This window comes from Chiloscyllium punctatum, chromosome 47, assembly GCF_047496795.1.
Source record: "Chiloscyllium punctatum isolate Juve2018m chromosome 47, sChiPun1.3, whole genome shotgun sequence".
Lineage (NCBI taxonomy): Eukaryota > Metazoa > Chordata > Chondrichthyes > Orectolobiformes > Hemiscylliidae > Chiloscyllium > Chiloscyllium punctatum.
Window position 1 is genome coordinate 29,199,054 of NC_092785.1, and position 22,780 is coordinate 29,221,833.

A 22,780-nucleotide genomic window follows, 5' to 3' on the forward strand; every position below is an offset into this window, starting at 1 on the left:
GGGCTGAAACAGAGGGCGATAAACAGAGGGGCTGGAACAGTGGGGCTGAAACAGAGGGCGAGAAACAGAGGGGCTGAAACAGAGGGGCTGAAACAGAGGGGCTGAATCAGAGGGGCTGATTCATAGGGGCTGAAACAGAGGGGCTGAATCAGAGGGGGTGAAACAGAGGGCGAGAAACAGAGGGGCTGAAACAGAGGGCGAGAAACAGAGGGGCAGAAACAGAGGGCGAGAAACAGAGGGGCTGAAACAGAGGGCGAGAAACAGAGGGGCTGAAACAGAGGGGCTGAAACAGAGAGCGCGAAACAGAGGGGCAGAAACAGAGGGCGAGAAACAGAGGGGCTGAAACAGAGGGGCTGAAACAGAGGGCGAGAAACAGAGGGGCAGAAACAGAGGGCGAGAAACAGAGGGGCTGAAACAGAGGGCGAGAAACAGAGGGGCTGAAACAGAGGGGCTGATTCAGAGGGGCTGAAACAGAGGGGCTGAAACAGAGGGGCTGAAACAGAGGGTGAGAAACAGAGGGGCTGAAACAGAGGGCGAGAAACAGAGCGGCTGAAACAGAGAAGCTGAAACCGAGAGCGCGAAACAGAGGGGCTGAAACAGAGGGCGAGAAACAGAGGGGCTGAAACAGAGGGGCTGAATCAGAGGGGCTAAATCAGAGGGGCAGAAACAGAGGGCGAGAAACAGAGGGGCTGAAACAGAGGGCGAGAAACAGAGGGGCTGAAACAGAGTGTGAGAAACAGAGGGGCTGAAACAGAGGGGCTGAAACAGAGGGGCTGAAACTGTGGGTGAGAAACAGAGGGGCTGAAACAGAGGGCGAGAAACAGAGGGGCTGAAACAGAGGGGCTGAAACAGAAGGGCTGAAACAGAGAGGCTGAAACAGACGGTGAGAAACAGAGGGGGTGAATCAGAGGGGCTGAATCAGAGGGGCTGAAACAGAGGGGCTGAAACAGAGGGCGAGAAACAGAGGGGTTGAAACAGAGGGCGAGAAACAGAGGTCGAGAAACAGAGGGGCTGAAACAGAGGGCGAGAATCAGAGGGGCTGAAACAGAGGGCGAGAAACAGTGGGGCTGAAACAGAGGGCGAGAAACAGAGGGGCTGAAACAGAGGGGCTGAAACAGAGGGGCTGAAACCGAGGGGCCGAAACAGAGGGCGAGAAACTGAGAGGCTGAAACAGAGGGCGAGAAATAGAGGGGCTGAAACAGAGGGGCTGAAACAGAGGGGCTGAATCAGAGGGGCTGAAACAGAGGGCGAGAAACAGAGGAGCTGAAACAGAGGGCGAGAAACAGTGGGGCTGAAACAGAGGGCGAGAAACAGAGGGGCTGAAACAGAGGGGCTGAAACAGAGGGGCTGAAACCGAGGGGCCGAAACAGAGGGCGAGAAACTGAGAGGCTGAAGCAGAGGGCGAGAAACAGAGGGGCTGAAACAGAGGGTGAGAAACAGAGGGAATGAAACAGAGGGGCTGAAACAGAGGGCGAGAAACAGGGGGGCTGAAACAGAGGGCAGAAACAGAGGGGCTGAATCAGAGGGGCTGAAACAGAGGGCGAGAAACAGAGGGGCTGAAACAGAGGGCGAGAAACAGAGGGGCTGAAACAGAGGCCAAGAAACAGGGGGGCTGAAACAGAGGGGCTGAATCAGAGAGGCTGAAACAGAGGGCGAGAAATAGAGGGGCTGAAACAGAGGGCGAGAAACAGAGGGGCTGAAACAGAGGGGCTGAAACAGAGGGCGAGAAACAGAGGGGCTGAAACAGAGGGCGAGAAACAGAGGGGCTGAATCAGAGGGGCTGATTCAGCGGGGCTGAAACAGAGGGGCTGAATCAGAGGGGCTGAAACAGAGGGCGAGAAACAGAGGGGCTGAAACAGAGGAGCTAAAACAGAGGGTCTGAATCAGAGGGGCTGATTCAGAGGGGCTGAAACAGAGGGGCTGAATCAGAGTGGCTGAAACAGAGGGCGAGAAACAGAGGGGCAGAAACAGAGGGCGAGAAACAGAGTGGCTGAAACAGAGGAGCTGAAACAGAGAGCTCGAAACAGAGGGGCTGAAACAGAGGGCGAGATACAGAGGGGCTGAAACAGAGGGGCTGAAACAGAGGGGCTAAATCAGAGGAGCAGAAACAGAGGGCGGGAAACAGAGGGGCTGAAACAGAGGGCGAGAAACAGAGGGGCTGAAACAGAGGGTGAGAAACAGAGGGGCTGAAACAGAGGGGCTGAAACAGAGGGCGAGAAACAGAGGGGCTGAAACAGAGGGGCTGATTCAGAGGGGCTGAAACAGAGGGGCTCAATCAGCGGGGCTGAAACAGAGGGAGAGAAAACAGAGGGGCTGAAACAGAGGGCGAGAAACAGAGGGACAGAAACTGAGGGCGAAAAACAGAGGGGCTGAAACAGAGGGGCTGAAACAGAGGGCGAGAAACAGAGGGGCTGAAACAGAAGGCGAGAAACAGAGGGTGAGAAACAGAGGGCGAGAAACAGTGGGGATGAAACAGAGGGGCTGAAACTGAGGGGCTGAAACAGAGGGGCTGAAACAGAGGGCGAGAAACAGAGTGGCTGAAACAGAGGGCGAGAAACAGAGGGGCTGAATCAGAGGTGCTGAAAAAGAGGGTGAGAAACAGAGGGGCTGAAACAGATGGGCTGAAACAGAGGGGCTGAAAAAGAGGGCGAAAAACAGAGGGGCTGAAACAGAGGGCGAGAAACAGAGGGGCTGAAACAGAGGGGCTGAAACAGAGGGGCTGAAACAGAGTGGCTGAAACAGAGGGGCTGAAACAGAGGGGCTGAAACAGAGTGGCTGAAACAGAGGAGCCTAATCAGAGGGGCTGAAACAGAGGGCGAGAAACAGATGGGCTGAAACAGAGGCGAGAAACAGAGGGGCCGAAACAGAGGGGCTGAAACAGAGGGCGAGAAACAGAGGGGCTGAAACAGAGGGCGAGAAACAGAGGCGCTGAAACTGAGGGGCGGGAAACAGAGGGGCTGAATCAGAGGGGCTGAAACAGAGGGTGCGAAACAGTGGGGCTGAAACAGAGGGGCTGAAACAGAGGGGCTGAAACAGATGGCGAGAAACAGAGGGGCTGAATCAGAGGGGCTGAATCAGAGGGGCTGAAACAGAGGGTCTGAATCAGAGGAGCTGAAACGGAGGGCGAGAAACAGAGGGGCTGAAACAGATGGCGAGAAACAGAGGGGCTGAAACAGAGGGATTGAAACAGAGGGGCTGAAATAGAGGGGCTGAAACAGAAGGCGAGAAACAGAGGGTGAGAAACAGAGGCGCTGAAACAGAGGGCGAAAAACAGAGGGGCTGAAACAGAGGGCGAGAAACAGAGGGTGAGAAACAGAGGGCGAGAAACAGAGGGGCTGAATCAGTGGGGCTGATTCAGAGGGAGCTGAAACAGAGGGGCTGAATCAAAAGGCTTGAAACAGAGGGCGAGAAACAGAGGGGCTGGAACAGAGGGGCTGAAACAGAGGGCGAGAAACAGAGGGGCTGAAACAGATTAGCTGAAACAGAGGGGCTGAATCAGAGGGGCTGATTCAGAGGGGCTGAAACAGAGGGGCTGAATCAGAGGGGCTGAAACAGAGGGCGAGAAACAGAGGGGCTGAAACAGAGGGAAAGAAACAGAGGGGCAGAAACAGAGGGCGAGAAACAGAGTGGCTGAAACAGAGGAGCTGAAACAGAGAGCGCGAAACAGAGGGGCTGAAACAGAGGGCGAGAAACAGAGGGGCTGAAACAGAGGGGCTGAAACAGAGGGGCTAAATCAGAGGGGCAGATACAGAGGGCGAGAAACAGAGGGGCTGAAACAGAGGGCGAAAAACAGAGGGGCTGAAACAGAGGGTGAGAAACAGAGGGGCTGAAACAGTGGGGCTGAAACAGAGGGGCTGAAACAGAGGGCGAGAAATAGAGGGGCTGAAACAGAGGGCGAGAAACAGAGGGGCTGAAACAGAGGGGCTGAAACAGAGGGCGAGAAACAGAGGGGCTGAAACAGTGGGCGAGAAACAGATGGGCTGAATCAGAGGGGCTGAAACAGAGGGCGAGAAACAGAGGGGCTGAAACAGAGGGGCTGAAACAGAGGGGCTGAAACAGAGGGCGAGAAACAGAGGGGCTGGAACAGAGGGGCTGAAACAGAGGGGCTGAATCAGAGGGGCTGATTCAGAGGGGCTGAAACAGAGGGGCTGAATCAGAGGGGCTGAAACAGAGGGCGAGAAACAGAGGGGCTGAAACTGAGTGCGAGAAACAGAGGGGCTGAAACAGAGGGGCTGAAACAGAGGGCGAGAAACAGAGGGGCTGAAACAGAGGGCGAGAAACAGAGGGGCTGAATCAGAGGGGCTGAAACAGAGGGCGAGAAACAGAGGGGCTGAAACAGAGGCGCTGAAACAGAGGGCGAGAAACAGAGGGGCTGAACAGAGGGCGAGAAACAGAGGGTGAGAAACAGAGGGCGAGAAACAGAGGGGATGAAACAGAGGGGCTGAAACTGAGGGTGTGAAACTGAGGGGCTGAAACAGAGGGGCAGAATCAGAGGGGCTGAAACAGAGGGGCTGAATCAGAGTGGCTGAAACAGAAGGCGAGAAACAGAGGGGCTGAAACAGAGGGCGAGAAACAGACGGGCTGAAACAGAGGGGCTGAAACAGAGGGGCTGAAACAGAGGGGCTGAAACAGATGGCGAGAAACAGAGGGGCTGAAACAGAGGGGCTGAAACAGAGGGGCTGAAACAGAGGGCGAAAAACAGAGGGGCTGAAACAGAGGGCGAGAAACCGAGGGTGAGAAACAGAGGGCGAGAAACAGAGGGGATGAAACAGAGGGGCTGAAACTGAGGGGGTGAAACTGAGGGGCTGAAACAGAGGGCGAGAAACAGAGGGGCTGAAACAGAGGGGCTGAAACAGACGGGCTGAAACAGAGAGCCTGAAACAGAGGGCGAGAAACAGAGGGGCTGAAACAGAGGGCGAAAAACAGAGGGGCTGAACCAGAGGGCGAGAAACAGAGGGTGAGAAACAGAGGGCGAGAAACAGAGGGGCTGAAACAGAGGGGCTGAAACAGAGGGTGTGAAACAGAGGGGCTGAAACAGAGGGCGAGATACAGAGGGGCTGAAACAGAGGGGCTGAATCAGAGGGAGCTGAAACAGAGGGGCTGAATCAAAAGGCTTGAAACAGAGGGCGAGAAACAGAGGGGCTGAAACAGAGGGCGAGAAACAGAGGGGCTGAAACAGAGGGGCTGAAACAGAGGGGCTGAAACAGAGGGCGAGAAACAGTGAGGCTGAAACAGAGGGCGAGAAACAGAGGGGCTGAAACAGAGGGCGAGAAACAGAGGGGCTGAAACAGAGGGGCTGAAACAGAGGGCGAGAAACAGAGGGGCTGGAACAGAGAGGCTGAAACAGAGGGCGATAAACAGAGGGGCTGAAACAGAGGGCGAGAAACAGAGGGGCTGAAACAGAGGGCGAGAAACAGAGGGACTGAAGCAGAGGGGCTGAAACAGAGGGGCTGAAACAGAGGGGCTGAATCAGAGGGGCTGAAACAGAGGGGCTGAAACAGAGGACGAGAAACAGAGTGGCTGAAACAGAGGGGCTGAAACAGAGGGGCTGAATCAGAGGGCCTGATTCAGAGGGGCTGAAACAGAGGGGCTGAATCAGAGGGGCTGAAACAGAGGGCGAGAAACAGAGGGGCTGAAACAGGGGGCGAGAAACAGAGGGGCAGAAACAGAGGTGCTGAAACAGAGGGCGAGAAACAGAGGGGCTGAAACAGAGGGGCTGAAACAGAGGGGCTGAAACAGAGGACGAGAAACAGAGTGGCTGAAACAGAGGGGCTGAAACAGAGGGGCTGAATCAGAGGGCCTGATTCAGAGGGGCTGAAACAGAGGGGCTGAATCAGAGGGGCTGAAACAGAGGGCGAGAAACAGAGGGGCTGAAACAGGGGGCGAGAAACAGAGGGGCAGAAACAGAGGGCGAGAAACAGAGGGGCTGAAACAGAGGGCGAGAAACAGAGGGGCTGAACCAGAGGGGCTGAAACAGAGGGCGAGAAACAGTGGGGCTGAAACAGAGGGCGAGAAACAGAGGGGCTGAATCAGAGGGGCTGAAACAGAGGGCGAGAAACAGAGGGGCTGGAACAGTGGGGCTGAAACAGAGGGCGAGAAACAGAGGGGCTGAAACAGAGGGGCTGAAACAGAGGGGCTGAATCAGAGGGGCTGATTCATAGGGGCTGAAACAGAGGGGCTGAATCAGAGGGGGTGAAACAGAGGGCGAGAAACAGAGGGGCTGAAACAGAGGGCGAGAAACAGAGGGGCAGAAACAGAGGGCGAGAAACAGAGGGGCTGAAACAGAGGGCGAGAAACAGAGGGGCTGAAACAGAGGGGCTGAAACAGAGAGCGCGAAACAGAGGGGCAGAAACAGAGGGCGAGAAACAGAGGGGCTGAAACAGAGGGGCTGAAACAGAGGGCGAGAAACAGAGGGGCAGAAACAGAGGGCGAGAAACAGAGGGGCTGAAACAGAGGGCGAGAAACAGAGGGGCTGAAACAGAGGGGCTGATTCAGAGGGGCTGAAACAGAGGGGCTGAAACAGAGGGGCTGAAACAGAGGGGCTGAAACAGAGGGTGAGAAACAGAGGGGCTGAAACAGAGGGCGAGAAACAGAGCGGCTGAAACAGAGAAGCTGAAACCGAGAGCGCGAAACAGAGGGGCTGAAACAGAGGGCGAGAAACAGAGGGGCTGAAACAGAGGGGCTGAATCAGAGGGGCTAAATCAGAGGGGCAGAAACAGAGGGCGAGAAACAGAGGGGCTGAAACAGAGGGCGAGAAACAGAGGGGCTGAAACAGAGTGTGAGAAACAGAGGGGCTGAAACAGAGGGGCTGAAACAGAGGGGCTGAAACTGTGGGTGAGAAACAGAGGGGCTGAAACAGAGGGCGAGAAACAGAGGGGCTGAAACAGAGGGGCTGAAACAGAAGGGCTGAAACAGAGAGGCTGAAACAGACGGTGAGAAACAGAGGGGGTGAATCAGAGGGGCTGAATCAGAGGGGCTGAAACAGAGGGGCTGAAACAGAGGGCGAGAAACAGAGGGGCTGAAACAGAGGGCGAGAAACAGAGGTCGAGAAACAGAGGGGCTGAAACAGAGGGCGAGAATCAGAGGGGCTGAAACAGAGGGCGAGAAACAGAGGGGCTGAAACAGAGGGGCTGAAACAGAGGGGCTGAAACAGCGGGCGAGAAACAGAGGGGCTGAAACAGAGGGGCTGAAACAGAGGGGCTGAAACAGAGGGCGAGAAACAGAGGCGCTGAAACAGAGGGCGAGAAACAGAGGGGCTGAAACAGAGGGCGAGAAACAGAGGGCCTGAAACAGAGGGGCTGAAACAGAGGGGCTGAAACAGAGGGCGAGAAACAGAGGGGCTGAAACAGAGGGCGAGAAACAGGTTCTGAATCGGAGGGGTTGAATCAGAGGGGCTGAAAGAGAGGGGCTGAAACAGAGGGCGAGAAACAAACGGGCTGAAACAGCGGGCGAGAAACAGAGGGCGAGAAACAGAGGGGCTGAAACAGAGGGGTATAAACAGACGGGCTGAAACAGAGAGCCTGAAACAGAGGGCGAGAAACAGAGGGGCTGAAACAGAGGGCGAAAAACAGAGGGGCTGAAACAGAGGGCGAGAAACAGAGGGTGAGAAACAGAGGGCGAGAAACAGAGGGGCTGAAACAGAGGGGCTGAAACAGAGGGGCTGAAACAGAGTGGCTGAATCAGAGTGGCTGAACCAGAGGGGCTGAATCAGAGGGGCTGAAACAGAGGGCGAGAAACAGACGGGCTGAAACCGAGGGCGAGAAACAGTGGGGCTGAAACAGAGGGCGAGAAACTGAGGGGCTGAAACAGAGGGGCTGAAACAGAGGGGCTGAAACAGAGGGCGAGAAACAGAGAGGCTGAAATAGAGGGCGAGAAACAGAGGGGCTGAAACAGAGGGGCTGAAACAGATGGCGAGAAACAGAGGGGGTGAATCAGAGGGGCTGAATCAGAGGGACTGAATCAGAGGGGCTGAAACAGAGGGGCTGAATCAGAGGAGCTGAAACAGAGGGCGAGAAACAGAGGGGCTGAAACAGAGGGCGAGAAACAGACGGGCTGAATCAGAGGGGCTGATTCAGAGGGGGTGAAACAGAGGGGCTGAATCAGCGGGGCTGAAACAGAGGGCGAGAAACAGAGAAGCTGAAACAGAGGGCGAGAAACAGAGGGGCAGAAACTGAGGGCGAGAAAGAGAGGGGCTGAAACAGAGGGCGAGAAACAGAGGGTGAGAAACAGAGGGCGAGAAACAGAGGGGATGAAACAGAGGGGCTGAAACTGAGGGGGTGAAACTGAGGGGCTGAAACAGAGGGGCTGAATCAGAGGGGCTGAAACAGAGGGGCTGAATCAGAGGGGCTGAAACAGAAGGCGAGAAACAGAGGGGCTGAAACAGAGGGCGAGAAACAGAGGGGCTGAAACAGAGGGCCTGAAACAGAGGGGCTGAAACAGAGGGGCTGAAACAGAGGGCGAGAAACACAGGGGCTGAAACAGAGGGGATGAAACAGAGGGGCTGAAACAGAGGGGCTGAAACAGAGGGCGAGAAACAGAAGTGCTGAATCAGAGGGGCTGAATCAGAGGGGCTGAAACAGAGGGGCTGAAACAGAGGGTGAGAAACAAACGGGCTGAAACAGCGGTCGAGAAACAGAGGGCGAGAAACAGAGGGGCTGAAACAGAGGGCTTGAAACAGACGCGCTGAAACAGAGAGCCTGAAACAGAGGGCGAGAAACAGAGGGGCTGAAACAGAGGGCGAAAAACAGAGCGGCTGAAACAGAGGGCGAGAAACAGAGGGTGAGAAACAGACGGCGAGAAACAGAGGGGCTGAAACAGAGGGGCTGAAACAGAGGGCGAGAAACAGAGGGGCTGAAACCGAGGGCGAGAAACAGTGGGGCTGAAACAGAGGGCGAGAAACTGAGGGGCTGAAACAGAGGGGCTGAAGCAGAGGGGCTGAAACAGAGGGCGAGAAACAGAGAGGCTGAAACAGAGGGCGAGAAACAGAGGGGCTGAAACAGAGGGCGAGAAACAGAGGGGCTGAAACAGAGGGGCAGAAACAGAGGGCGTGAAACAGAGGGGCTGGAACAGAGGGGCTGAAACACAGGGCGATAAACAGAGGGGCTGAAACAGATGGCGAGAAACAGTGGGGCTGAAACAGAGGGCGAGAAACAGAGGGGCTGAAACAGAGGGGCTGAATCAGAGGGGCTGAAACAGAGGGGCTGAAACAGAGGGCGACAAATAGAGGGGCTGAAACTGAGGGCGAGAAACAGAGGGGCTGAAACAGAGGGCGAGAAACAGAGGGGCTGAATCAGAGGTGCTGAAACAGATGGCGAGAAACAGAGGGGCTGAAACACAGGGGCTGAAACACAGGGGATGAAACAGAGGACGAGAAACAGAGGGGCTGAAACAGAGGGTGAGAAACAGAGGGGCTGAAACAGAGGGGCTGAAACAGAGGGTGAGAAACAGAGGGGCTGAAACAGAGGGCGAGAAACAGAGCGGCTGAAACAGAGGGGCTGAAACAGAAGGGCTGAAACAGAGAGGCTGAAACAGAGGGTGAGAAACAGAGGGGGTGAATCAGAGGGGCTGAATCAGAGGGGCTGAAACAGAGGGGCTTAAACAGAGGGCGAGAAACAGAGGGGCTGAAACAGAGGGGCGGGAAACAGAGGGGCTGAATCAGAGGGGCTGAATCAGAGGGGCTGAATCAGAGGGGCTGAATCGCAGGGGCTGAAACAGAGTGTGCGAAACAGAGGGGCTGAAACAGAGGGGCTGAAACAGATGGCGAGAAACAGAGGGGGTGAATCAGAGGGGCTGAATCAGAGGGGCTGAATCAGAGGGGCTGAAACAGAGGGGCTGAATCAGAGGAGCTGAAACAGTGGGCGAGAAACAGAGGGGCTGAAACAGAGGGCGAGAAACAGAGGGGCTGAAACAGAGGGCGAGAAAAAGAGGGGCTGAAACAGAGGGGCTGAAATAGAGGGGCTGAATCAGAGGTGCTGATTCAGAGGGGCTGAAACAGAGGGGCTGAATCAGCGGGGCTGAAACAGAGGGCGAGAAACAGAGGGGCAGAAACTGAGGGCGAGAAAGAGAGGGGCTGAAACAGAGGCGCTGAAACATATGGCGAGAAACAGAGGGGCTGAAACAGAGGGCGAGGAACAGAGGGGATGAAACAGAGGGGCTGAAACTGAGGGGGTGAAACTGAGGGGCTGAAACAGAGGGGCAGAATCAGAGGGGCTGAAACAGAGGGGCTGAATCAGAGGGGCTGAAACAGAAGGCGAGAAACAGAGTGGCTGAAACAGAGGGCGAGAAACAGAGGGGCAGAAACAGATGGCCTGAAACAGAGGGGCTGAAACAGAGGGCCTGAAACAGAGGGCGAGAAACAGAGGGGCTGAAACAGAGGGGATGAAACAGAGGGGCTGAAACAGAGGGGCTGAAACAGAGGGCGAGAAACAGAGGTGCTGAATCAGAGGGGCTGAATCAGAGGGGCTGAAACAGAGGGGCTGAAACAGAGGGCGAGAAACAAACGGGCTGAAACAGCGGGCGAGAAACAGAGGGCGACAAACAGAGGGGCTGAAACAGAGGGGCTGAAACAGACGGGCTGAAACAGAGAGCCTGAAACAGAGGGCGAGAAACAGAGGGGCTGAAACAGAGGGCGAAAAACAGAGCGGCTGAAACAGAGGGCGAGAAACAGAGGGTGAGAATCAGAGGGCGAGAAACAGAGGGGCTGAAACAGACGGGCTGAAACTGAGGGGGTGAAACTGTGGGGCTGAAACAGAGGGGCTGAATCAGAGGGGCTGAAACAGAGGGGCTGAATCAGAGGGGCTGAAACAGAAGGCGAGAAACAGAGGGGCTGAAACAGAGGGCGAGAAACAGAGGGGCTGAAACAGAGGGCCTGAAACAGAGGGGCTGAAACAGAGGGGCTGAAACAGAGGGCGAGAAACAGAGGGGCTGAAACAGAGGGGATGAAACAGAGGGGCTGAAACAGAGGGGCTGAAACAGAGGGCGATAAATAGAGGTGCTGAATCAGAGGGGCTGAATCAGAGGGGCTGAAACAGAGGGGCTGAAACAGAGGGCGAGAAACAAACGGGCTGAAACAGCGGGCGAGAAACAGAGTGCGAGAAACAGAGGGGCTGAAACAGAGGGGCTGAAACAGACGGGCTGAAACAGAGAGCCTGAAACAGAGGGCGAGAAACAGAGGGGCTGAAACAGAGGGCGAAAAACAGAGGGGCTGAAACAGAGGGCGAGAAACAGAGGGTGAGAAACAGAGGGCGAGAAACAGTGGGGCTGAAACCGAGGGCGAGAAACAGTGGGGCTGAAACAGAGGGCGAGAAACTTAGGGGCTGAAACAGAGGGGCTGAAACAGAGGGGCTGAAACAGAGGGCGAGAAACAGAGAGGCTGAAACAGAGGGCGAGAAACAGAGGGGCTGAAACAGAGGGCGAGAAACAGAGGGGCTGAAACAGAGGGGCAGAAACAGAGGGCGTGAAACAGAGGGGCTGGAACAGAGGGGCTGAAACACAGGGCGATAAACAGAGGGGCTGAAACAGAGGGCGAGAAACAGTGGGGCTGAAACAGAGGGCGAGAAACAGAGGGGCTGAAACAGAGGGGCTGAAACACAGGGGCTGAAACAGAGGGGCTGAAACAGAGGGGCTGAAACACAGGGGATGAAACAGAGGACGAGAAACAGAGGGGCTGAAACAGAGGGTGAGAAACAGAGGGGCTGAAACAGAGGGGCTGAAACAGAGGGGCTGAAACATAGGGGCTGAAACAGAGGGTGAGAAACAGAGGGGCTGAAACAGAGGGCGAGAAACAGAGGGGCTGAAACAGAGGGGCTGAAACAGAAGGGCTGAAACAGAGAGGCTGAAACAGAGGGTGAGAAACAGAGGGGGTGAATCAGAGGGGCTGAATCAGAGGGGCTGAAACAGAGGGGCTTAAACAGAGGGCGAGAAACAGAGGGGCTGAAACAGAGGGGCGGGAAACAGAGGGGCTGAATCAGAGGGGCTGAATCAGAGGGGCTGAATCAGAGGGGCTGAATCGAAGGGGCTGAAACAGAGGGTGAGAAACAGAGGGGCTGAAACTGAGGGGGTGAAACTGAGGGGCTGAAACAGAGGGGCTGAATCAGAGGGGCTGAAACAGAGGGGCTGAATCAGAGGGGCTGAAATAGAAGGCGAGAAACAGAGGGGCTAAAACAGAGGGCGAGAAACAGAGGGGCTGAAACAGAGGGCCTGAAACAGAGGGGCTGAAACAGAGGGGCTGAAACAGAGGGCGAGAAACAGAGGGGCTGAAACAGAGGGGATGAAACAGAGGGGCTGAAACAGAGGGGCTGAAACAGAGGGCGAGAAACAGAGGTGCTGAATCAGAGGGGCTGAATCAGAGGGGCTGAAACAGAGGGGCTGAAACAGAGGGCGAGAAACAAACGGGCTGAAACAGCGGGCGAGAAACAGAGGGCGAGAAACAGAGGGGCTGAAACAGAGGGGCTGAAACAGACGAGCTGAAACAGAGAGCCTGAAACAGAGGGCGAGAAACAGAGGGGCTGAAACAGAGGGCGAAAAACAGAGGGGCTGAAACAGAGGGCGAGAAACAGCGGGTGAGAAACAGAGGGCGAGAAACAGAGGGGCTGAAACAGAGGGGCTGAAACAGAGGGGCTGAAACAGAGGGGCTGAATCAGAGGGGCTGAAACAGAGGGGCTGAATCAGATGGGCTGAAACAGAGGGCGAGAAACAGAGGGGCTGAAACAGAGGGCGAGAACCAGAGGGGCTGAAACAGAGGGGCTGAAACAGAGGGGCTGCAACAGAGGGGCTGAAACAGAGGGCGAGAAACAGAGGTGCTGAATCAGAGGGGCTGAATCAGAGGGGCTGAAACAGAGGGGCTGAAACAGAGGGCGAGAAACAAACGGGCTGAAACTGCGGGCGAGAAACAGAGGGCGAGAAACAGAGGGGCTGAAACAGAGGGGCTGAAACAGACGGGCTGAAACAGAGAGCCTGAAACAGAGGGCGAGAAACAGAGGGGCTGAAACAGAGGGCGAAAAACAGAGGGGCTGAAACAGAGGGCGAGAAACAGAGGGTGAGAAACAGAGGGCGAGAAACAGAGGGGCTGAAACAGAGGGGCTGAAACAGAGGGGCTGAAACAGAGGGGCTGAATCAGAGGGGCTGAAACAGAGGGGCTGAATCAGAGGGGCTGAAACAGAGGGCGAGAAACAGAGGGGCTGAAACAGAGGGCGAGAAACAGTGGGGCTGAAACAGAGGGCGAGAAACAGAGGGGTTGAAACAGAGGGGCTGAAACAGAGGGGCTGAAACAGAGGGCGAGAAACAGTGAGACTGAAACAGAGGGCGAGAAACAGAGGGGCTGAAACAGAGGGCGAGAAACAGAGGGGCTGAAACAGAGGGGCTGAAACAGAGGGCGAGAAACAGAGGGGCTGGAACAGAGAGGCTGAAACAGAGGGCGATAAACAGAGGGGCTGAAACAGAGGGCGAGAAACAGAGGGGCTGAAACAGAGGGCGAGAAACAGAGGGGCTGAAGCAGAGGGGCTGAAACAGAGGGGCTGAAACAGAGGGTCTGAAACAGAGGGCGAGAAATAGAGGGGCTGAAACAGAGGGCGAGAAACAGAGGGGCTGAAACAGAGGGCGAGAAACAGAGGGGCTGAATCAGAGGGCCTGAAACAGAGGGCGAGAAATAGAGGGGCTGAAACAGAGGGGCTGAAACATAGGGGCTGAATCAGAGGGGCTGAAACAGAGGGCGAGAAACAGAGGGGCTGAAACAGAGGGGCTGAATCAGAGGGGCTGATTCAGAGGGGCTGAAACAGAGGGGCTGAATCAGAGGGGCTGAAACAGAGGGCGAGAAACAGAGGGGCTGAAACAGGGGGCGAGAAACAGAGGGGCAGAAACAGAGGGCGAGAAACAGAGGGGCTGAAACAGAGGGCGAGAAACAGAGGGGCTGAAACAGAGGGGCTGAAACAGAGGGCGAGAAACAGTGGGGCTGAAACAGAGGGCGAGAAACAGAGGGGCTGAATCAGAGGGGCTGAAACAGAGGGCGATAAACAGAGGGGCTGGAACAGAGGGGCTGAAACAGAGGGCGAGAAACAGAGGGGCTGAAACAGAGGGGCTGAAACAGAGGGGCTGAATCAGAGGGGCTGATTCATAGGGGCTGAAACAGAGGGGCTGAATCAGAGGGGGTGAAACAGAGGGTGAGAAACAGAGGGGCTGAAACAGAGGGCGAGAATCAGAGGGGCAGAAACAGAGGGCGAGAAACAGAGGGGCTGAAACAGAGGAGCTGAAACAGAGAGCGCGAAACAGAGGGGCTGAAACAGAGGGCGAGAAACAGAGGGGCTGAAACAGAGGGGCTGAAACAGAGAGCGCAAAACAGAGGGGCTGAAACAGAGGGCGAGAAACAGAGGGGCTGAAATAGAGGGGCTGATACAGAGGGGCTGAAACAGAGGGGCTGAAACAGAGGGGCTGAAACAGAGGGGCTGAAACAGAGGGCGAGAAACAGTGGGGCTGAAACAGAGGGCGAGAAACTGAGGGGCTGAAACAGAGGGGCTGAAACAGAGGGGCTGAAACAGAGGGCGAGAAACAGAGAGGCTGAAACAGAGGGCGAGAAACAGATGGGCTGAAACAGAGGGCGAGAAACAGAGGGGCTGAAACAGAGGGGCAGAAACAGAGGGCGTGTAACAGAGGGGCTGGAACAGAGGGGCTGAAACACAGGGCGATAAACAGAGGGGCTGAAACAGAGGGCGAGAAACAGTGGGGCTGAAACAGAGGGCGAGAAACAGAGGGGCTGAAACAGAGGGGCTGAAACAGAGGGGCTGAAACAGAGGGGCTGAAACAGAGGGCGAGAAACAGAGGGGCTGAAACTAAGGGCGAGAAACAGAGGGGCTGAAACAGAGGGCGAGAAACAGAGGGGCTGAATCAGAGGTGCTGAAACAGATGGCGAGAAACAGAGGGGCTGAAACAGAGGGGCCGAAACACAGGGGATGAAACAGAGGACGAGAAACAGAGGGGCTGAAACAGAGGGTGAGAAACAGAGGGGCTGAAACAGAGGGGCTGAAATAGAGGGGCTGAAACATAGGGGCTGAAACAGAGGGTGAGAAACAGAGGGGCTGAAACAGAGGGCGAGAAACAGAGGGGCTGAAACAGAGGGGCTGAAACAGAAGGGCTGAAACAGAGAGGCTGAAACAGAGGGTGAGAAACAGAGGGGGTGAATCAGAGGGGCTGAATCAGAGGGGCTGAAACAGAGGGGCTTAAACAGAGGGCGAGAAACAGAGGGGCTGAAACATAGGGGCGGGAAACAGAGGGGCTGAATCAGAGGGGCTGAATCAGAGGGGCTGAATCAGAGGGGCTGAATCGCAGGGGCTGAAACAGAGTGTGCGAAACAGAGGGGCTGAAACAGAGGGGCTGAAACAGATGGCGAGAAACAGAGGGGGTGAATCAGAGGGGCTGAATCAGAGGGGCTGAATCAGAGGGGCTGAAACAGAGGGGCTGAATCAGAGGAGCTGAAACAGAGGGCGAGAAACAGAGGGGCTGAAACAGAGGGCGAGAAACAGAGGGGCTGAATCAGAGGGGCTGAAACAGAGGGCGATAAACAGAGGGGCTGGAACAGAGGGGCTGAAACAGAGGGCGAGAAACAGAGGGGCTGAAACAGAGGGGCTGAAACAGAGGGGCTGAATCAGAGGGGCTGATTCATAGGGGCTGAAACAGAGGGGCTGAATCAGAGGGGGTGAAACAGAGGGTGAGAAACAGAGGGGCTGAAACAGAGGGCGAGAATCAGAGGGGCAGAAACAGAGGGCGAGAAACAGAGGGGCTGAAACAGAGGAGCTGAAACAGAGAGCGCGAAACAGAGGGGCTGAAACAGAGGGCGAGAAACAGAGGGGCTGAAACAGAGGGGCTGAAACAGAGAGCGCAAAACAGAGGGGCTGAAACAGAGGGCGAGAAACAGAGGGGCTGAAATAGAGGGGCTGATACAGAGGGGCTGAAACAGAGGGGCTGAAACAGAGGGGCTGAAACAGAGGGGCTGAAACAGAGGGCGAGAAACAGTGGGGCTGAAACAGAGGGCGAGAAACTGAGGGGCTGAAACAGAGGGGCTGAAACAGAGGGGCTGAAACAGAGGGCGAGAAACAGAGAGGCTGAAACAGAGGGCGAGAAACAGATGGGCTGAAACAGAGGGCGAGAAACAGAGGGGCTGAAACAGAGGGGCAGAAACAGAGGGCGTGTAACAGAGGGGCTGGAACAGAGGGGCTGAAACACAGGGCGATAAACAGAGGGGCTGAAACAGAGGGCGAGAAACAGTGGGGCTGAAACAGAGGGCGAGAAACAGAGGGGCTGAAACAGAGGGGCTGAAACAGAGGGGCTGAAACAGAGGGGCTGAAACAGAGGGCGAGAAACAGAGGGGCTGAAACTAAGGGCGAGAAACAGAGGGGCTGAAACAGAGGGCGAGAAACAGAGGGGCTGAATCAGAGGTGCTGAAACAGATGGCGAGAAACAGAGGGGCTGAAACAGAGGGGCTGAAACACAGGGGATGAAACAGAGGACGAGAAACAGAGGGGCTGAAACAGAGGGTGAGAAACAGAGGGGCTGAAACAGAGGGGCTGAAATAGAGGGGCTGAAACATAGGGGCTGAAACAGAGGGTGAGAAACAGAGGGGCTGAAACAGAGGGCGAGAAACAGAGGGGCTGAAACAGAGGGGCTGAAACAGAAGGGCTGAAACAGAGAGGCTGAAACAGAGGGTGAGAAACAGAGGGGGTGAATCAGAGGGGCTGAATCAGAGGGGCTGAAACAGAGGGGCTTAAACAGAGGGCGAGAAACAGAGGGGCTGAAACATAGGGGCGGGAAACAGAGGGGCTGAATCAGAGGGGCTGAATCAGAGGGGCTGAATCAGAGGGGCTGAATCGCAGGGGCTGAAACAGAGTGTGCGAAACAGAGGGGCTGAAACAGAGGGGCTGAAACAGATGGCGAGAAACAGAGGGGGTGAATCAGAGGGGCTGAATCAGAGGGGCTGAATCAGAGGGGCTGAAACAGAGGGGCTGAATCAGAGGAGCTGAAACAGAGGGCGAGAAACAGAGGGGCTGAAACAGAGGGCGAGAAACAGACGGGCTGAAACAGAGGGGCTGAAATAGAGGGGCTGAATCAGAGGGGCTGATTCAGAGGGGCTGAAACAGAGGGGCTGAATCAGTGGGGCTGAAACAGAGGGCGAGAAACAGAGGTGCTGAAACAGAGGGCGAGAAACAGAGGGGCAGAAACTGAGGGCGAGAAAGAGAGGGGCTGAAACAGAGGCGCTGAAACAGAGGGCGAGAAACAGAGGGGCTGAAACAGAGGGCGAGAAACAGAGGGTGAGAAACAGAGGGCGAGAAACAGAGGGGATGAAACAGAGGGGCTGAAACTGAGGGGGTGAAACTGAGGGGCTGAAACAGAGGGTCTGAATCAGAGGGGCTGAAACAGAGGGGCTGAATCAGAGGGGCTGAAACAGAAGGCGAGAAACAGAGGGGCTGAAACAGAGGGCGAGAAACAGAGGGGCTGAAACAGAGGGCCTGAAACAGAGGGGCTGAAACAGAGGGGCTGAAACAGAGGGCGAGAAACAGAGGGGCTTAAACAGACGGGCTGAAACAGAGGGGCTGAAACAGAGGGGCTGAAACAGAGGGGCTGAATCAGATGGTCTGAAACAGAGGGCGAGAAACAGAGGGGCTGAAACAGAGGGCGAGAACGAGATGGGGTGAAACAGAGGGGCTGAAACAGAGGGGCTGAAACAGAGGGGCTGAAACAGAGGGCGAGAAACAGAGGTGCTGAATCAAGGGGCTGAATCAGAGGGGCTGAAACAGAGGGGCTGAAACAGAGGGCGAGAAACAGAGGGGCTGAAACACAGGGCGAAAAACAGAGGGGCTGAAACAGAGGGCGAGAAACAGAGGGTGAGAAACAGAGGGCGAGAAACAGAGGGGCTGAAACAGAGGGGCTGAAACAGAGGGGCTGAAACAGAGGGGCTGAATCAGAGGGGCTGAAACAGAGGGGCTGAATCAGATGGGCTGAAACAGAGGGCGAGAAACAGAGGGGCTGAAACAGAGGGCGAGAACCAGAGGGGCTGAAACAGAGGGGCTGAAACAGAGGGGCTGAAACAGAGGGCGAGAAACAGAGGTGCTGAATCAGAGGGGCTGAATCAGAGGGGCTGAAACAGAGGGGCTGAAACAGAGGGGCTGAAACAGAGGGGCTGAAACAGAGGGCGAGAAACAGTGGGGCTGAAACAGAGGGCGAGAAACTGAGGGGCTGAAACAGAGGGGCTGAAACAGAGGGGCTGAAACAGAGGGCGAGAAACAGAGAGGCTGAAACAGAGGGCGAGAAACAGATGGGCTGAAACAGAGGGCGAGAAACAGAGGGGCTGAAACAGAGGGGCAGAAACAGAGGGCGTGTAACAGAGGGGCTGGAACAGAGGGGCTGAAACACAGGGCGATAAACAGAGGGGCTGAAACAGAGGGCGAGAAACAGAGGGGCTGAAACAGAGGGCGAGAAACAGAGGGGCTGAAACAGAGGGCGAGAAAAAGAGGGGCTGAAACAGAGGGGCTGAAATAGAGGGGCTGAATCAGAGGTGCTGATTCAGAGGGGCTGAAACAGAGGGGCTGAATCAGCGGGGCTGAAACAGAGGGCGAGAAACAGAGGGGCAGAAACTGAGGGCGAGAAAGAGAGGGGCTGAAACAGAGGCGCTGAAACATATGGCGAGAAACAGAGGGGCTGAAACAGAGGGCGAGGAACAGAGGGGATGAAACAGATGGGCTGAAACTGAGGGGGTGAAACTGAGGGGCTGAAACAGAGGGGCAGAATCAGAGGGGCTGAAACAGAGGGGCTGAATCAGAGGGGCTGAAACAGAAGGCGAGAAACAGAGTGGCTGAAACAGAGGGCGAGAAACAGAGGGGCAGAAACAGATGGCCTGAAACAGAGGGGCTGAAACAGAGGGCCTGAAACAGAGGGCGAGAAACAGAGGGGCTGAAACAGAGGGGATGAAACAGAGGGGCTGAAACAGAGGGGCTGAAACAGAGGGCGAGAAACAGAGGTGCTGAATCAGAGGGGCTGAATCAGAGGAGCTGAAACAGTGGGCGAGAAACAGAGGGGCTGAAACAGAGGGCGAGAAACAGAGGGGCTGAAACAGAGGGCGAGAAAAAGAGGGGCTGAAACAGAGGGGCTGAAATAGAGGGGCTGAATCAGAGGTGCTGATTCAGAGGGGCTGAAACAGAGGGGCTGAATCAGCGGGGCTGAAACAGAGGGCGAGAAACAGAGGGGCAGAAACTGAGGGCGAGAAAGAGAGGGGCTGAAACAGAGGCGCTGAAACATATGGCGAGAAACAGAGGGGCTGAAACAGAGGGCGAGGAACAGAGGGGATGAAACAGAGGGGCTGAAACTGAGGGGGTGAAACTGAGGGGCTGAAACAGAGGGGCAGAATCAGAGGGGCTGAAACAGAGGGGCTGAATCAGAGGGGCTGAAACAGAAGGCGAGAAACAGAGTGGCTGAAACAGAGGGCGAGAAACAGAGGGGCAGAAACAGATGGCCTGAAACAGAGGGGCTGAAACAGAGGGCCTGAAACAGAGGGCGAGAAACAGAGGGGCTGAAACAGAGGGGATGAAACAGAGGGGCTGAAACAGAGGGGCTGAAACAGAGGGCGAGAAACAGAGGTGCTGAATCAGAGGGGCTGAATCAGAGGGGCTGAAACAGAGGGGCTGAAACAGAGGGCGAGAAACAAACGGGCTGAAACAGCGGGCGAGAAACAGAGGGCGACAAACAGAGGGGCTGAAACAGAGGGGCTGAAACAGACGGGCTGAAACAGAGAGCCTGAAACAGAGGGCGAGAAACAGAGGGGCTGAAACAGAGGGCGAAAAACAGAGCGGCTGAAACAGAGGGCGAGAAACAGAGGGTGAGAAACAGAGGGCGAGAAACAGAGGGGCTGAAACAGACGGGCTGAAACTGAGGGGGTGAAACTGTGGGGCTGAAACAGAGGGGCTGAATCAGAGGGGCTGAAACAGAGGGGCTGAATCAGAGGGGCTGAAACAGAAGGCGAGAAACAGAGGGGCTGAAACAGAGGGCGAGAAACAGAGGGGCTGAAACAGAGGGCCTGAAACAGAGGGGCTGAAACAGAGGGGCTGAAACAGAGGGCGAGAAACAGAGGGGCTGAAACAGAGGGGATGAAACAGAGGGGCTGAAACAGAGGGGCTGAAACAGAGGGCGATAAATAGAGGTGCTGAATCAGAGGGGCTGAATCAGAGGGGCTGAAACAGAGGGGCTGAAACAGAGGGCGAGAAACAAACGGGCTGAAACAGCGGGCGAGAAACAGAGTGCGAGAAACAGAGGGGCTGAAACAGAGGGGCTGAAACAGACGGGCTGAAACAGAGAGCCTGAAACAGAGGGCGAGAAACAGAGGGGCTGAAACAGAGGGCGAAAAACAGAGGGGCTGAAACAGAGGGCGAGAAACAGAGGGTGAGAAACAGAGGGCGAGAAACAGTGGGGCTGAAACCGAGGGCGAGAAACAGTGGGGCTGAAACAGAGGGCGAGAAACTTAGGGGCTGAAACAGAGGGGCTGAAACAGAGGGGCTGAAACAGAGGGCGAGAAACAGAGAGGCTGAAACAGAGGGCGAGAAACAGAGGGGCTGAAACAGAGGGCGAGAAACAGAGGGGCTGAAACAGAGGGGCAGAAACAGAGGGCGTGAAACAGAGGGGCTGGAACAGAGGGGCTGAAACACAGGGCGATAAACAGAGGGGCTGAAACAGAGGGCGAGAAACAGTGGGGCTGAAACAGAGGGCGAGAAACAGAGGGGCTGAAACAGAGGGGCTGAAACACAGGGGCTGAAACAGAGGGGCTGAAACAGAGGGGCTGAAACACAGGGGATGAAACAGAGGACGAGAAACAGAGGGGCTGAAACAGAGGGTGAGAAACAGAGGGGCTGAAACAGAGGGGCTGAAACAGAGGGGCTGAAACATAGGGGCTGAAACAGAGGGTGAGAAACAGAGGGGCTGAAACAGAGGGCGAGAAACAGAGGGGCTGAAACAGAGGGGCTGAAACAGAAGGGCTGAAACAGAGAGGCTGAAACAGAGGGTGAGAAACAGAGGGGGTGAATCAGAGGGGCTGAATCAGAGGGGCTGAAACAGAGGGGCTTAAACAGAGGGCGAGAAACAGAGGGGCTGAAACAGAGGGGCGGGAAACAGAGGGGCTGAATCAGAGGGGCTGAATCAGAGGGGCTGAATCAGAGGGGCTGAATCGAAGGGGCTGAAACAGAGGGTGAGAAACAGAGGGGCTGAAACTGAGGGGGTGAAACTGAGGGGCTGAAACAGAGGGGCTGAATCAGAGGGGCTGAAACAGAGGGGCTGAATCAGAGGGGCTGAAATAGAAGGCGAGAAACAGAGGGGCTAAAACAGAGGGCGAGAAACAGAGGGGCTGAAACAGAGGGCCTGAAACAGAGGGGCTGAAACAGAGGGGCTGAAACAGAGGGCGAGAAACAGAGGGGCTGAAACAGAGGGGATGAAACAGAGGGGCTGAAACAGAGGGGCTGAAACAGAGGGCGAGAAACAGAGGTGCTGAATCAGAGGGGCAGAATCAGAGGGGCTGAAACAGAGGGGCTGAAACAGAGGGCGAGAAACAAACGGGCTGAAACAGCGGGCGAGAAACAGAGGGCGAGAAACAGAGGGGCTGAAACAGAGGGGCTGAAACAGACAGGCTGAAACAGAGAGCCTGAAACAGAGGGCGAGAAACAGAGGGGCTGAAACAGAGGGCGAAAAACAGAGGGGCTGAAACAGAGGGCGAGAAACAGCGGGTGAGAAACAGAGGGCGAGAAACAGAGGGGCTGAAACAGAGGGGCTGAAACAGAGGGGCTGAAACAGAGGGGCTGAATCAGAGGGGCTGAAACAGAGGGGCTGAATCAGATGGGCTGAAACAGAGGGCGAGAAACAGAGGGGCTGAAACAGAGGGCGAGAACCAGAGGGGCTGAAACAGAGGGGCTGAAACAGAGGGGCTGCAACAGAGGGGCTGAAACAGAGGGCGAGAAACAGAGGTGCTGAATCAGAGGGGCTGAATCAGAGGGGCTGAAACAGAGGGGCTGAAACAGAGGGCGAGAAACAAACGGGCTGAAACTGCGGGCGAGAAACAGAGGGCGAGAAACAGAGGGGCTGAAACAGAGGGGCTGAAACAGACGGGCTGAAACAGAGAGCCTGAAACAGAGGGCGAGAAACAGAGGGGCTGAAACAGAGGGCGAAAAACAGAGGGGCTGAAACAGAGGGCGAGAAACAGAGGGTGAGAAACAGAGGGCGAGAAACAGAGGGGCTGAAACAGAGGGGCTGAAACAGAGGGGCTGAAACAGAGGGGCTGAATCAGAGGGGCTGAAACAGAGGAGCTGAATCAGAGGGGCTGAAACAGAGGGCGAGAAACAGAGGGGCTGAAACAGAGGGCGAGAAACAGTGGGGCTGAAACAGAGGGCGAGAAACAGAGGGGTTGAAACAGAGGGGCTGAAACAGAGGGGCTGAAACAGAGGGCGAGAAACAGTGAGACTGAAACAGAGGGCGAGAAACAGAGGGGCTGAAACAGAGGGCGAGAAACAGAGGGGCTGAAACAGAGGGGCTGAAACAGAGGGCGAGAAACAGAGGGGCTGGAACAGAGAGGCTGAAACAGAGGGCGATAAACAGAGGGGCTGAAACAGAGGGCAAGAAACAGAGGGGCTGAAACAGAGGGCGAGAAACAGAGGGGCTGAAGCAGAGGGGCTGAAACAGAGGGGCTGAAACAGAGGGTCTGAAACAGAGGGCGAGAAATAGAGGGGCTGAAACAGAGGGCGAGAAACAGAGGGGCTGAAACAGA